The sequence below is a fragment of the Psammomys obesus genome, unplaced genomic scaffold (assembly GCF_907164565.1).
Source record: "Psammomys obesus unplaced genomic scaffold, mPsaObe1.curated_primary_1811, whole genome shotgun sequence".
NCBI lineage: Eukaryota > Metazoa > Chordata > Mammalia > Rodentia > Muridae > Psammomys > Psammomys obesus.
The window spans coordinates 21536728-21552424 of NW_026585689.1; positions in this window are offsets into that span (position 1 = coordinate 21536728).

Below are 15697 nucleotides of genomic sequence, written 5' to 3' on the forward strand. Positions count from 1 at the left end.
ATATAATATAATATAATATAATATAATATAATATAATATAATATAATATAATATAATATAATATAATATAATATAATATAATATAATATAATAATATGTATATTATAGCACCCTTGTATTAGAACCTTAGTATCTCCCAAATTAAGCATGTTTGGATAACTTGGGTATTGGTTGTGTAGAATAGGATAACACATAGCTATTTTAGCAGGTTCAGCTTTACTTTCTATCTTTTTCAATGAGTCTTAAATCCAATCATAAAATGACTGCTGGCTCCCATAAGATTTGCGACAAAATTTCACCTGTATATCTTTCAGGCAGATTGCTGTTGTAGGTTATAAAGGTTTGTAGCTAAGTGATACTGATTTTTTTTTCCTCTAGTAGCATAAAAGTATCTTCTTGCATCAAGAATGAAAGTCAGAAGGAGACAAGCTTCTCTAGGGTCAATAAGAGAGAGAAGTGATATTTTTGGCAATAAGGCCTTACACTCAGGTTGTGGAGTATTAACAGCATCTTTGGGAATATCGTGCAATTGTTTTGTAGGGGTCGGTTAGATCCGTTTAGTCCGTATTTCATTATGCTATGAACTATTCTTGGTACTAGGAATTTTACTGGGTGGCACAAGTTACCCACTAGGATTATGGTGTCTTCCATTGCATGTTGGATATATTCTAATTTCTGAGTCTTAATTCCTTGTGTAAACATACCACATTTCCATTATCCGTGTATCTAGTTGATGAACCTATAGACTTTTCTCAGTTGCTGGCTACTATGGAGACAGTTTCAATAAAAACGGATGAGCAAGTGTGTCTGCAGTAATTAGTAGAGTCCTATGGGTGTATTTCCTAGAGTTGTGTAGTTAGATCTTGTAGTATATCTATTTCTTCCCTTTTTGGGGAACCTCCATACTGAATTCCATAGTGGGTGTACCAGTTTGCCCTCCCACCAGCAACAAAACTATTCTCCTTTATCTACATCCTTCCCAGCATAGGCTGCCATTCCTTTTATTGATCTTGGATATTATGACTGGGGTAGATCAAATTAGTTTTAATTTATATTTTCCTAGTGGCTAAGGATGTTAACTTTTAAAAAATGTTTCTTAGTCATTTTTATTTTATCCTTTTGATTACCCTCCTTTTAGCTTCATATCTCATTATTGGATTATTTGCTTTCTTTATGTTCACCTTTTTTAAAGTTCTTTATGCATTCCAAAAATAGTCCTGTCAGATATGGAATAGCTTACTGTTTTCTCATTGTGTAGGCTGTCATTTTGCTCATATGATGGTTTCCTTTTCTGCACAGATGTATAGCTCCATGTGGTCTCCTTCCTTTGTTGAGAAAGCTTACATAATTTAGTATGTTTATCCTATGTTATATGTCTAGTATCCACTTATAAGTGAGTATATACCATGTGTGTCTTTCTGCTACTGAGATACCTCACTCAGGTTGATCTTTTCTAGATCCCACCATTTGCCTGCAAATTTCATGATTTCCTTGTTTTTAATTGCTGAGTAGTAGTCCATTGTGTAAATGTACCACAATTTCTGTATCCATTCCTCAGTTAAGGGACATCTGGGTTGTTTCCAGGCTCTGACTATTACGAATAAAGCTGCTATGAACGTGGAGTTTCCCGAGTAAGGGGAAAAGGGCCTCTATCTGACATGAACTCAGTGGAGGGCTCTTTGCCCCCCCCACCCCCCCCCCCGTCCTCCAAAGGAGTAACAGTGTTGCTAGGCCACAGAAGAGGAAACTGCAACCAGTCCTGATGAGACCTGATAAACTAGGTTCAGTTGGAAGGGGAGGAGAACCTCCCCTATCAGTGGACTTAGAGAGGGGCAGAGGGGAAATGAGGGAGGGAGGATGGAATTGGGAGGGAATGAGGGAGGGGTCTACAGCCGGGATACAAATTAAATAAACTGTAATTAATATAAAAATTAAAAAAGCCTACATTTCCATAGTACCTCTGTCATGGTGGGTGAGTCATTGCTGCAGAAGTGCAAGTGAGTGGTCACAGTTATGGTAAACGCTTGAGCTCAGTTCAAATTTTGATTCATTTTTCACCCAGATCCTCAGCACATCGAATATTGCTGTGCATCTCTAAAGCTGATATTTCCTACTCAGTTAACCCACTCTAGCTACTGGTTTCATTGACTGAAACCAGTAATTGTTATACTTAATATTTAGAACTCATAGAATGCAATAGTTGCTCCTAAAATGTTGATATTTCTCTCCTCATGGTCAGGGAATATACACATTTGAATCTTGCATTTCAATTAAATCACAGATATACATTAGAGTCTAAACATGATAGATTCAGAAATTATCAATATAAGGTGAAAAGATGTCTCTCTGATCTTCTCTCTCACCTTCATCCTCATTTGAGGAAGGCATAGCAGAATTCTTATTTCTAAAATTAGGTCTTCCAAACTCAGATTCCTTTACCCTGGGACAGCTATCAAAACCTAAAAATGCTATGTTTATCTCTTCTCACCTTTCTTTGTAAGATCAGGCCAAAAATAAAATTTCTGACCCAACTTCTTTGCTTAGAGCTCTTACGACCCCCTTTCAAGAACAAAATCTTATATCTCCAAACATCAGTGATACACAAAGACTTCAAAAAGATTGGCCATGCTGAGCTTTGTGCCTCAGTCTGTTATCAGAAGGTCATGTCTGTTTTGTCCAATCACATTTATACACAGCAACTAATACCTCATCAAACCTAAACACAATTTGACATACTTCACCCAGGATCTTTGGGTCTTCAGTCTGAACGTTACTATGTTAAATTAAAAATATGGTCAAAATTTGTCTAAGTAATATTTATTGAAAGCTCATTTAATCTGAATCTAATATAGAACATTAGAAGGATTACTTGAATTTTCTCAGTGTTTACAGCAGGACGCTGGCTGCCATCCTGTGAATTTTTCCAGAGAAAAGCTGATGTGCTGTGTTGTGTAAAAGGAAGTTGTGAGTTGTTCTCCTGAAGGGGAAACTTGAACAAACTACTCTTATTCAGTGTCTTTACTCAGCCTCTCTGATGGTTTCATGGTGGTAAGAGATGAACACAAAAATAGGCCATTAAAGGAAGAGCAGAAGTTGCTTAGAGGAAAGGGGTATTGCCTCTGTGTCTCTATTCCATTGTCAAGCATCTTCATCTGAACCTTGGAGGGCTGCATGACTCTATTAAAACAGTCCCAGGAAGTTTAGATCTGGAGAAGGTATGGGTTGGTAAGGATGATGTTTTAGATTGTACTCATACTCTTCTTTAGATATGGCAAAAGAGAATGTGAGATTTCCTGAAGAAAAAAACAGGAAGTGAGAATCTTCTGTTTGAACAGTTTGGTACAAAGAACAATTTCTGAATGAGGGTCCTCAGGCAATTCTAACTTTCTCCACTCTGCCCAAGGCACATTACAGGAGGTGAAAAAAAATTGTGTTTTCATTTAACTATTCTGTCTGTGATCAACCTCTCATTTCTAAACCATTTGAGACACAGCTTGATGAATTTAGAATGATGAAAAACATTACTTAAACAAATATGGGGATAAAAGATAACTACAAAAGAAATCACTGCACACAGAATAAGTTTAAAGTTATCTGCATCAAATAAAATAGCAAACTTTTAAGTATTTTGTGCAAAAATGTAATGTTTATTTTCTATTTTATAGTTTGAAATGTTAACATATTAAGCAATCCTTGAGCCATTTTTAAATTTAATTGAATTATATATAAAATAAGTTAATATATAAATAAACATACCTTTAACTTTATAAATGATTCTCACAGGGGAATCCTTTGGCTATATCCCTGAAGCTGGTGTAGCTGAGCTATATTATAGTTCTATAATAATTTTTGAAGAAACTTTTGTAATGGATTTACATTCTGCACACAAGTACAGATTATGGTATTTGATCTCAAGAGTACTTTTCAAATCTTTATTTTGTTTTCTCAGAGGTCTGAAATATCTAGTAATAATATCTTGTGTACCTGGTTAGAGCCACTGTATTTAAATAAAAAAATGATGCTTGACTATCTTCATTTGTTGTAATATTGACACACTATTAAGGTATATGTATTATTGGTTATTTATTCTCTCAGTGTCCAGTACTGACCCAATGCTTTATATATGACTGAATGTGTAAAGATTTAGTAAATAAGAATTCAATGAACCAAAAAGAAAATACATAAACATGTCAAATAAAGAAGAAATAAAATGTTTATAATTTCTTTTGTTATAAATGTATTAATCATATATGTTCATATTTTCTTTAAAATGTTTGTCCATGAATTTTATATAACATACAGCTAGAAAAACTTCAACAAATTCAAAAGTATAATGCCAGCTTTGTAGTTGGCCTTGAGAAAGAGGTGGTATTTGCAAACACCAACAAATACTAATGGCGTTAATGTTCACAGTTTTAACACAGTGTCCCATGGTTACATAAATATTCAATTTGAAACTCTTTTCCAAACTGAAGAAAAGCAGAATGTTTTTAAGTATAGAAAGATTTAGTAAGACTGGAAATATCTGATAAATCTGGCAATTAGAGTAATTTAAAACTCCATTATATTAATGAATAATAATATGGTTGAAACAGGTTTCAAGGGTCAACCCTAAACACAAGCAAATAAGTCAATTAGAGCAGAACAAGATGGGCAGTAGTGTCACAAGCCTTTACTCCCATCACTTGGGAGGCAGACACAGGTGAATTCCTGAGTTGAAGGCCAACCTGGCCAGCAAAGCTAGTTCCAGCAAAGCCAGCCAGAACTACCTAGAGAAACCCTGTCTTGAAAAACAAAATAAAATCAAAAGAAAAAAAAGAGCAGAACTAATTAATAGACTCAGTAGGTTATGTGTGTGTGTGCAAATATACAACTTTATATAAATATGCACATTTCTATATAAAAATATTAAAATGTAAATTTACATTACAAATATATAACAACATAATAATAATTCATACATTTAGAAGATGTGTCTGGAGGACACAATCTGATTTTGAGAAGGGATCAGAAGACTGCATACACAATTTGTTCAAGTATAAACCCCTCAAATAAATTACATTAAAAATTAAAAAAAAAATCAGTATTTTTACAACTAACTTCCAATCTAATGATGGCTTTGTTTTAGTTGTTTTTCTTCCCCAAATATAGTCACTCTATTTGCTGTTTACACTGAAATATTAAAAACATCAAGAGCAGCTTTTTTGTGTGATTTTTAAATTAATTTATTTTCTCCTACATTACTAGATCATGGTTTCCACTTTCTCCTCCTCTCCCATTCCCTCCCCTGACCTTATCCCCTCTACTTCCAGCCTCCCCATCCACTCCTCTATTTCCCTTTAGATGATACTACTTGAAGTCGCAATAAGATTAGGCACCCCACCCTCCCGCATGAAGGCTGGAGGAGGAAACCTGGGAGGAGGACAAGGTTCTCAAAAGCAGGCAAAAGCATAAAAAACAACTCCTGCTCCCTCTGTTAGGAGTCCCACAAAAACACAGAGCTACACAACTATAACACATTTGCAAAGGTCCTAGGTCAGACCCAGGCAGGCTCCTTGATTGTCAGTTCTCTGGGAGCCCCTATGGGTCCAGATCTCTGTAGTTTTATTGTGGTGTGCTTGACCCCTCTGGCTCTTACAATTCTTCTTCCCTCCCTTCAACAGCAGTTTCTTTAACTATTTTTTAAATACAAATATTTAGGCATTTAGGCTCCTCGTTACAGTACTATTCAAGAAATATATGATTGCTACACTTGGAGACTTTACAATTCAGCAGGGGGACTGAAATTTGCTTAGAATTACAGATGCATTATTATTAATCACTATTTTAATTTTCAGAGTACTATTATATTTTAAAATTTAAAAACTATTATAATTTTGGGTGATATGTACCTCAAAAAAGGCTTTCCTAATAGAGTCATTAGGTTTCCCGTATTCCAGTGACTGGAGCAAATGCAACTGATAGATGCAACTATGGAAAGCTGTAATTGCTCTTCCTGGTTTATCAAGAAACAAGAAAACATGAAGTAAGAAAGACTTATGCTGGGTGAGCATATGCCTTGTGATTTGGAAGGGGAAATAGGTTGTATATTTTCATACAATTCCACATTTGTATGAAATTCTAAAAAAAAATACAAGACAGGATCTCACCACATAGCTTGTATTGGGCTTGAACCCATGATCATTCAGTCTCTTCCCTGTGTGCTTGAAGGGTAGATGTGCGCCTTCATACCGGGCTTTTGTCTTATTTTTATGACCTGTATACATATGATTAAATATATACCTGTAAAAAAAAAAGAAGATAAACAAAGACACAAGGTTTGTAGTTGTGTTGCTGGTTACTTTTCTGGTGTAACCAACCACTCTGACTGAATTTAAGGTCTGCTTTCCATGGAACCCTTGCCTGAAACTTCTCAGGAACCAAGAACCTGAGACTAGACAGGTCATGGAGATACTGGAAAACCACCCCTCTGCTAAAGGAGGGGTAGCAACAAAATGGCTACTAATGACATTCTTCTGTGCTCATACCTAGATCAATGCCTTGCTCAGCCATCCTCAGAGAAGCATCTTCCTCTAGTATGTGATAAAATAACACACAGGCCCACAGTTAGACAATGGGAAGAAAGCAAATGACTTTAAAATGATCAGTCCTAAATGGGATGTCTTCAACAAAACCTCTTACCTTCAGGCTAGAGACGTGTGCATACTGAAATTGAGTGAGAAAGAATTTGAAAACTAAAGGAGATAGTGGAATCCAAGAGATTAATGTCTTCAAGACAAAAGAGGGTTCATGTATATATATGAACTCACAGAGGGCACAAACAGGTTCAACTCTGCTTGGGGTTGATTCACCACGTATTCCGGTGGTGAATCAGACAATTGGATCAAAATTTTTTTTGATAATTACAAAATAATATCTCAGGGGAACAGGAACTGTCTCTGACCTGAACTCAGTGGCTAGCTCTTTGACCGCCTCCCCTGGATAGGGGAGCAGCCTTGTTCAGAGGACAATGCAGCCATTTCGGATGAGACCAGATAAGCTAGGGTCAGATGGAAGGGGAGGAGGACCTCCCCTATCTGTGGACTTGGAAAGAGGCATAGGAGGAGATGAAAGAGGTAGGGTAGCATTGGGAGGGGAGGGGTGAGGGGGTACAACTGGGATACAACGTGAATAAACTGTAATTAATATAAAAATAAAATTTTAATTAAAAAACAAATTTTATTTCATTGTCCCCTGAATTAACACACTTTAAAATGTAATTGAATTCCTGTCAGAAATAGTCCCTGTTCCCCTTACTATGGGAAACCAATTGGTTACTGAGCTACCACGAGCTACATCTGAGCAGAGGTTCTAGGTTATATCCATACATGGTCCTTGGTGGAGTGTCAGTCTCAGAAAAGACCCCCATGCCCAGATATATTTGGTCCTTGTGGAGCTCCTATCCTTTCCAAGTCATACTAACTCTCCCTTATTTCATATGATTCCCTGCACTCTGCTGAAGGTTTGCTTATGAGTCTTAGTATCTGCTTTGATACACTGCTAGGTAGAGTCTTTGGTAGGCTCTATGGTAGGCTCCTGTCCTGATACTTGTTTTTTCCTACTTCCAATGCATCAAAAGTGGCTGCATTGTCCTCTACTGTGGCCTGGTAAGGCTGCTCCCCCCTCAGGGGGAAGTGATCAACGAGCAGGCCAATCAGATTATGTCAGAGGCAGTCCCTCTTCCCATTACTAGGTAACCCACTTGGACACTGAACTGCCATGGGCTACGCCTGTGCAGGGGTTCCAGGTCATCTCCACGAATAGTCCTTGGTTGGAGTATGAGTCTCTGGGAAGTTCCCTTTGTTCAAATTTTCTTGTTCTGTTGCTCTCCTTGGGGAGTTCCTGTCCCCTCCAGCTCTTACTATTTCCCACTTCTTACATAGAATTCCATTCACTCTGCTCAACAGTTGGCCATCAGGCTCAGCATCTGCTTTGACAGTCTATACTGCAGAGGCTTTCAGAGGTCCTCTGTGTCAGGTTTCAAGGTTGTTTCCTGTTTTCTTCTGGCTTTCAGAGGCCCTCTGTAGCAGGTTCCAAGGTTGTTTCCTATTTTCTTTTTCTTCTGATGTCCATCCTCTTTGCCTTTCAGGATGGGGATTGAACATTTTAGTTAGGGTCATCTCTTTTGCTTAGTTTGTTTCGATGTACAGATTTTAGTGGGTTTATTCTATGTTGTATGTTTATATGAGTGAGTTTATACCATGCGTGTCTTTTTGCTTCTGGGACAACTCACTCAGGATGATCCTTTCCAGGTCCCACCATTTACCTGCAAATTTCATGATTTTCTTATTTTTCATTGCTGAGTAATACTCCATTGTATAGATGTACCAGAGTTTCTGCATCCATTCTTCAGTTGAGGGGCATCTGGGCTGTTTCCAGCTTCTGGCTATTACAAATAAAGCTGCTACAAACATGGTTGAGCAAATGTCCTTTTTGTGTACTTGCGCCTCTTTTGGGTATATGCCTAAGAGTGGTATAGCTGGGTCTTGAGGTAGCACTACTCCTAGTTGTCTGAGAAAGCACCAGATTGACTTCCAAAGTGGTTGAACCAGTTTACATTCCCACCAGCAATGGAGGAGGGTTCCCTTTTCTCCACAACCTCTCCAGCATGTGCTATCACTTGAGTTTTTCATCTTGGCCATTCTGATGGGTGTAAGGTGAAATCTCAGGGTCGTTTTGATTTGCATTTCCCTAATGGCTAATGAGGTTGAGCATTTCTTTAAGTGTTTCTCTGCCATTCGATGTTCCTCTTTCGAGAATTCTGTTTAGCTCTGTTCCCCATTTTTTAAGTGGATTACTTGGTTTGTTGCTTTTCAGCTTGTTTAGTTCTTTATATATATTGGATATGAGTCCTCTGTCAGATAAAGGGTTGGTGATGATTCTTTCCCAATCTGTAGACAGTCGCTTTGTTTTGATGACGGTGTCCTTTGCTTTACAGAAGCTTTTCACTTTCATGAGGTCCCATTTATTGATTGTTGCTCTTAGAGCCTGTGCTGTTGGTGTTCTGTTCAGGAAGTTTTCTCCTATACCAATGAGTTCTAGGGTATTCCCCACTTTTTTTTCTAGCCGATTTAATGTGTCTGGTTTTATGTTGAGGTCTTTGATCCACTTGGACTTCAGTTTTGTGCAGGGTGATAAGTATGGATCTATTTTCATTTTTCTACATGTAGACGTCCAGTTGGACCAGCAACATTTGTTGAAGATGCTATCTTTTTTCCATTGTATGGTTTTGGCATCTTTGTCAAAAATCAGGTGTCTGTAAGTGTGTGGCTTTATTTTTGGGTCTTTGTTCGATTCCATTGATCCACCATTCTGTTTCTATGCAAGTACCATGCAGTTTTTATAACTGTTGCTCTATAGTACAGCTTGAGATCAGGGATGGAGATGCCTCCAGAAGATCTTTTATTGTAGAGGATTGTTTTAGCCATTCTCGGTTTCTTGTTATTCCATACGAAGTTGAGAATTTTTCTTTCCAGGTCTTTAAAGAATTGTGTTGGCAATTTGATGGGAATTGCATTAAATCTGTAGATTGCTTTTGGTAAGATGGCCATTTTTACTATGTTAATCCTGCCAAGCCATGAGCATGGGAGATCTTTCCATCTTCTCATATCTTCCTCTAATTCTTTCTTCAGAGACTTGAAATTTTTTTCATACAAGTGTTTGACTTGCTTGGTTAGGGTTACACCAAGGTACTTTATGTCATTTGTGGCTATTGTGAATGGTGTTGTTTCTCTAATTTCTTTCTCAGCCCTTTTGTCTTTTGTATACAAGAGTGCTATTGATTTTTTTGAGTTAATTTTGTATCTGGCCACTTTGCTGAAGGTGTTTATCAGCTGTAGGAGTTCCCTGGTAGAGTTTTTGGGGTCACTTATGTATACTATCATATCATCTGCAAATAGTGATAATTTGACTTCTTCCTTTCCCATCTGTATCCCCTTGATCTCATTCAACTGTCTTATTGCACTAGCAAAGACTTCCACCACTATGTTGAAGAGATATGGAGAGAGTTCCTTGTCTTATACCTGATTTGAGTGGGATTGCTTTAAGTTTCTCTCCATTCAGTTTGATGTTGGCTATAGGCTTGCTGTATATTGCCTTTCTATGTTTAGATATGTGCCTTGTATCCCTGATCTCTCCAGTACTTTAAGCATGAATGGATGTTGGATTTTGTCAAATGCTTTTTCGGCGTCTAGGGAGATTATCATGTGTTTTTTTTTTCTTTCAGTTTGTTAATATGGTGAATCAGATTGATGGATTTCCGTATATTGAACCACCCCTGCATACCTGGGATGAAGCCTACTTGGTCATAGTGGATAATATCTTTGATGTGGTCTTGGATTCGGTTTGCAAGTATTTTGTTGAGTATTTTTACATCAATGTTCATAAGGGAGATTGGCCTGAAATTCTTTCTTTGTTAAGTCTTTGTGAGGTTTAGGTACCAAGGGGACTGTGGCTTCATAGAATGAGTTTGATAATGTTCCTTCTGTTTCTATTTTGTGGAATAGTTTGAAGAGAATTGGAGTTAGCTCTTCTTTGAAGGTCTGGTAGAATTCTGCGCTGAAGCCATCTGGTCCTGGGCTTTTTTTGGATGGGAGACTTTTGATGACTGCTTCTATTTCTTTGGGGGATATAGGACTATTTAATTGATTTACCTGTTCCTGATTCAGCTTTGGTAAGTCAAATCAATCAAGAAAATTGTCCATTTCATTTAGATTTTCAAATTTTGTTGAGTATAGACTTTTGAAGTAAGTCCTAATGATTGTTTGGATTTCCTCAGTGTCTGTAGTTATGTCCCCCTTTTCATTTCTGATTTTGTTGATTTGGGTGGTGTCTCTCTGCCTTTTAGTTAGCTTGGCTAAGGGTTTGTCGATCTTGTTGATTTTCTCAAAGAACCAGCTCTTGGTTTCATTGATTCTTTGAATTGTTTTATTTATTTCTAATTGATTGATTTCAGCCCTGAGTTTGATTATTTCCAGCCATCTACTCCTTTTTGGTGTGTCTGCTTCTTCTTTTTCTAGGGTTTTTAAGTGGGCCATTAAGTTGCTTGAATGAGCTGTCTCGAATTTCTTCTTGAAGGCACTTAGTGCTATGAACTTTCCTCTTAGCACTGCTTTCATTGTGTCCCACAAGTTTGGGTATGTTGTGTCTTCATTTTCATTGAGTTCTAGAAAGGCTTCAATTTCTTTCTTTATTTCTTCCCTGACCCAGCTGTCATTTAGTAACAAGTTCCATGTGTGTGTAGGCTTTTTGCTATTTCTGTTGTTGTTGAAGTCCAGCTTTATTCCATGGTGATCAGACAGGATACAAGGGATTATTTCAGTCTTCTTGTATCTGTTGAGGCTTGCTTTGTGACCAACTATATGGTCTATTTTGGAGAAGGTTCCATGAGGTGCTGAGAAGAAGGTAAATTCTTTTGTGTTTGGGTGTAAAGTTCTGTAAATGTCTGTGAGGCCCATTTGATTCATGACCTCTGTCAGAGATATTGTTTCTTTGTTTAATTTCTGTTTTGTTAACCTGTCCTTTGTTGAGAGTGGGGTGTTGAAGTCTCCCACTATTAATGTGTGGGGATCTATATGTGGTTTAAGTTTTCTCAATGTTTCTTTTACAAATGTGGGTGCTCTTGTATTTGGGGCATAGATGTTCAGGATTGTGATGTCTTCCTGGTGGAATTTTCCCTTGATGAGTATGAAGTGTCCTTCCTCATCTCTTTTTATTAATTTTCATTGAAAGTCTATTTTATCAGATATTAAAATGGCTACTCCTGCTTGTTTCTTGGGTCCATTTGCTTGGAAAGCCATCTTCCAACCTTTTACCCTCAGGTAATGTCTATCTTTGTGTCTTAGGTGTGTTTCTTGTATGCAACAGATTGCTGGGTTTTGTTTATGTATCCATTCTGTTAATCTGTGTCTTTTTACTGGAGAGTTGAGTCCATTGATTTTGAGAGAGATTAATGACCAGTGGCTGTTAGATCCTTTGATTTTGATGTTGGCTGTGTTCATAAGGTTGTGTGCTTGTTTGCTTTTGTTTTACTGTAGTAAGTTTAATTATTTCCTGTGTTTTCTTGACAGAAGCTAATTTTCTTGGGTTGTATTTTCCCTTCCAGTGTCTTCTGTAATGCTGGATTTGTGTGTAGGTATTGTTGAAATTTGTTTTTGTCATTGAATATCTTGTTTTCTCTGTCTATGAGGACTGAGAGTTTTGCAGGGTATAGTATCCTAGGCTGACATCGGTGTTCTTTTAGGGTCTGCATGATATCTGTCCAGGCCCTTCTCGCTTTCATAGTTTCTGTTGAAAAGTCAGGTGTGATTCTAATGGGTTTGCCATTATATGTTACTTGGCCTTTTTCCTTTGCAGCTTTTAGTATTTTTTCTTTGTTCTGTATACTTACTGTTTTGATTATTATGTGGCGGGAGGATTTTCTTTTCTGGTCAAATTTGTTGGGTGTTATGTAGGCCTCATGTATCCTTATTGGCCTCTCCTTTAACTTGGGGAAATTTTCTTCAATGATTTTGTTGAAAATATTTTCTGGGCCTTGGAGAAGGGAGTCTTCTTTTTCCTCTATTCCTATTATTCTTAGGTTTTGTCTTTTCATATTGTCTTGGATTTCTTGGATGGTCTGTGTAAGGAATTTTTTGGATTTAACATTTTCTTTGACAGATACATTGATTTCTTCCATTGTATCTTCTACATCTGAGATTCTTTCTTCCATTTCTTGTATTCTGTTGGTTATGCTTACCTCTGTAGTTCCTGTTTTCTTCCCTAAATTCTTCCTCTCCATTATTTCCTCCATTTGTGTTTTCTTTAATTTTTCTAGTTCTATCTTCAGGTCTTGAGTTGTTTTGTTTACTTCCTTCACCTGTTTGCTTGTATTTTCCTCTTTTTCTTTTAGTTCCTTTAACTCTGTCTCTTTGATTTCTTTCAGTGATTTAATTATTTCTTCTCTGAAGGCCACAAGCTGTTTGGCTGCATCTTCCCGTATTTCTTCACGGATGGCCATAATCTGCTTGTCTTTATCTTCCTCCATTTCTTTATGGATAGCCATGATCTCTTTGGTTTTATCTTCCTCTAATTCTTTACGTATTTTATTTGTTTCCTCTATTATTGTCTTTATCATCATAGATGCAAGGTCATCTTCTTTATTTTCTATTATGCTGCATTGTCCAGGGCTGTTCGCCCCTGGACGGCTGGGTTCTGGAGATGCCATATTGCTCTGTCTTTTGTTGGTTGAGCTTTTAAGCTGACCTCTACCCATTGGGCTGATTTAGGTGTTGGCTGTTAGTTTCTGTGCTTCCTGGAGTCCTGAGGTAGGGAGCAACCCCTTGGCCGGAAGATGATTTTTCCTGAAGGAGTCCTTCTCTGCTTTTTGGTTATGGTCACTGTATGGCCAGTGTTTCTCAGGAGTTGCAACTGCTCACCTCAGGTTTATAGCCCTGAGTAGTAGCTGTGGTCTATGTTAGGCAGGAGGGGAATCTCCTCTTACCCATAGAACTTCTCAAGACAGCTGCTCCACTGCTGGGTTTCTTGTTATAAATTTAGTGTGCTGCTGCTCACTAAATTTCCATGTACGGTCCTTTTGAAGAACCTGCTGATTCCCTAGCTCTGGTCCAGACGCTGTGGGTGCAGCCCTCTTGAAGGACCAGGGATTCCCACAGTTTTGATAGTCTACCTAGGGATAACTGGTTGATCCTTGGCACAGTATCTGAGGGCTGCTGTAATGGCTCTCTGGCTTTTGTAGGTCTGAGGATGCAGCTGTGTGTCCCAGTGCCCTAGGGGAACTCAATAATGGCGGCAGAGCACAGCGCTCCTGCCTGCATTAGGCAGGGCTCCGTGCAGGCGCCTGGGTCCCGGCTCTGGGTCCGGGCTGGCTCTTTGGGCGCCTGCGGAACCCGAGTCTTTTCCAGGGGGATGTCTTCCCTGCTCAGTGGGGTTATCTCTCAACTGGGAAATTTAGTCTATGTGATGTGGGCCCACAGTTTAGTCTGGGACCGTGACCAGATCACTCTGGGGTGTAGCTCTGGGCTGGCGACCAACCGCCTGGTGGAACCGGGATCTCTTCCGCAGTTTAGCTGGGTGAGTTAAAGCTGATTGAATCCCCCACCGTGGGGTATCCTCTCACCTGTGAAACACAATCACTTGTGTTTTATGGCTGCGAGTTCTGATTGCTGGTCACTGTGCCAATCCTGCTGTGCTGCTCCTCAGAATGAGAGTCCTCCTGGTGCCCCCATCTTGCCCCGCCTCTCTCCCCTAGTCTATTAACTGACCATCAGATCCAAGGTGTTTCTGACCAACTTAAGACATAATTGAGCCACAGTGAAGGTAGCAAGTAAGGGTTTGCAGCAAATCTACGAAATCCAAAATACTACATACGAAGCTCACGGAACCTCTCAACAAAATAAAAAGAAAGCTAAGGCTGAGAGGTACTTCATTTAATATAAATATCTAATACTGTCCAATTTTCTATCAGGGCAGTATACTAAGTTAAAAAAATCAACACAACATAGAATTCTATTGACAAAAACGAATTTAAAAAGAATTATAATTTACTTGATCTCTTTATAGTAATTTTCAAATATACACTGATATTACATATGATTGTATGAAATGTAAGATTAGAATTTTCATACAATAAGCTTAAAACTTATATGTACATTCGTCAAAATTCTTCAGCCCCCAGTTTGAATATTAATATTAAGGAAATTCTATTGTACATGTTAACCATTATCTGAAACAAAAGAGCTTTTGCAAATTAAAAAAAATCTTATTTACAAGATTAATGAATATGATTTAACCATGAGTTAGTAATACTTAGAGACTCCTGAATTGAGATTTTTCTTCTATTCTTGAAATGGTTTAAAAGCACAGAAGCTTAATTAAGAGAAACACATGGCATAAATTTTCCTGTCTACTATCATTGGTATTCCGTGAGCATGAGAAAGAAATCTATAATTTGTTCAAAGCACAGTTCTCTGAACTAAGATGCTAGTAATTAATTTATATCAGATTCAGAACAGTTAAGAGATATTTTCAAATTGTGTGCCTCAGAAACAGGTATTCCATCAAATAGTAAGTGTTACCCGGAAAAATAAGTCTGTATACTAATACATGGTAATCTGAACATCTTCATTTTTGTATATATGACAAATGCATATTTGTAGACATGTACTACATTATTAGTTTATTGTTTTTACTTACTCCTTGTGTGTTCTTGTGAGTGTGCTTTTGTGCAGTTACACACATATACCTGGCTTTATGTGTGTGGAGTTTGCATATGTGAACACGTATGAGTGAGGCCAAAGAATGCTTTATCAGGAGCCAGCCACCTTAATTTTTGAGTCAGGGTCTCTCACTGTCCTGAAGCTGCACTGGTAGACAGCTGCAGGCTCCTACCAATGTATTACAATCACACACTAGTACACGACAGTCACTTTGGGGTTTTGTTTGTTTTGTTTATGTAGTTTATTGGGATTGAACTCAGACCTTATGCTTATAAATCAACACTGTACTACCTGAGCTACCTCTGCAGCCCCTTTCCCTTCTCACATCAGTAGTCAACTCACTGTCTTAATTTTCTGTATTACTGAAGGTTTCTATTGCTGTGATGAAACATCATAACCAAAAGCAACTTGAGGAGGAAAGGGTTTACTTCAGCTTACACTTC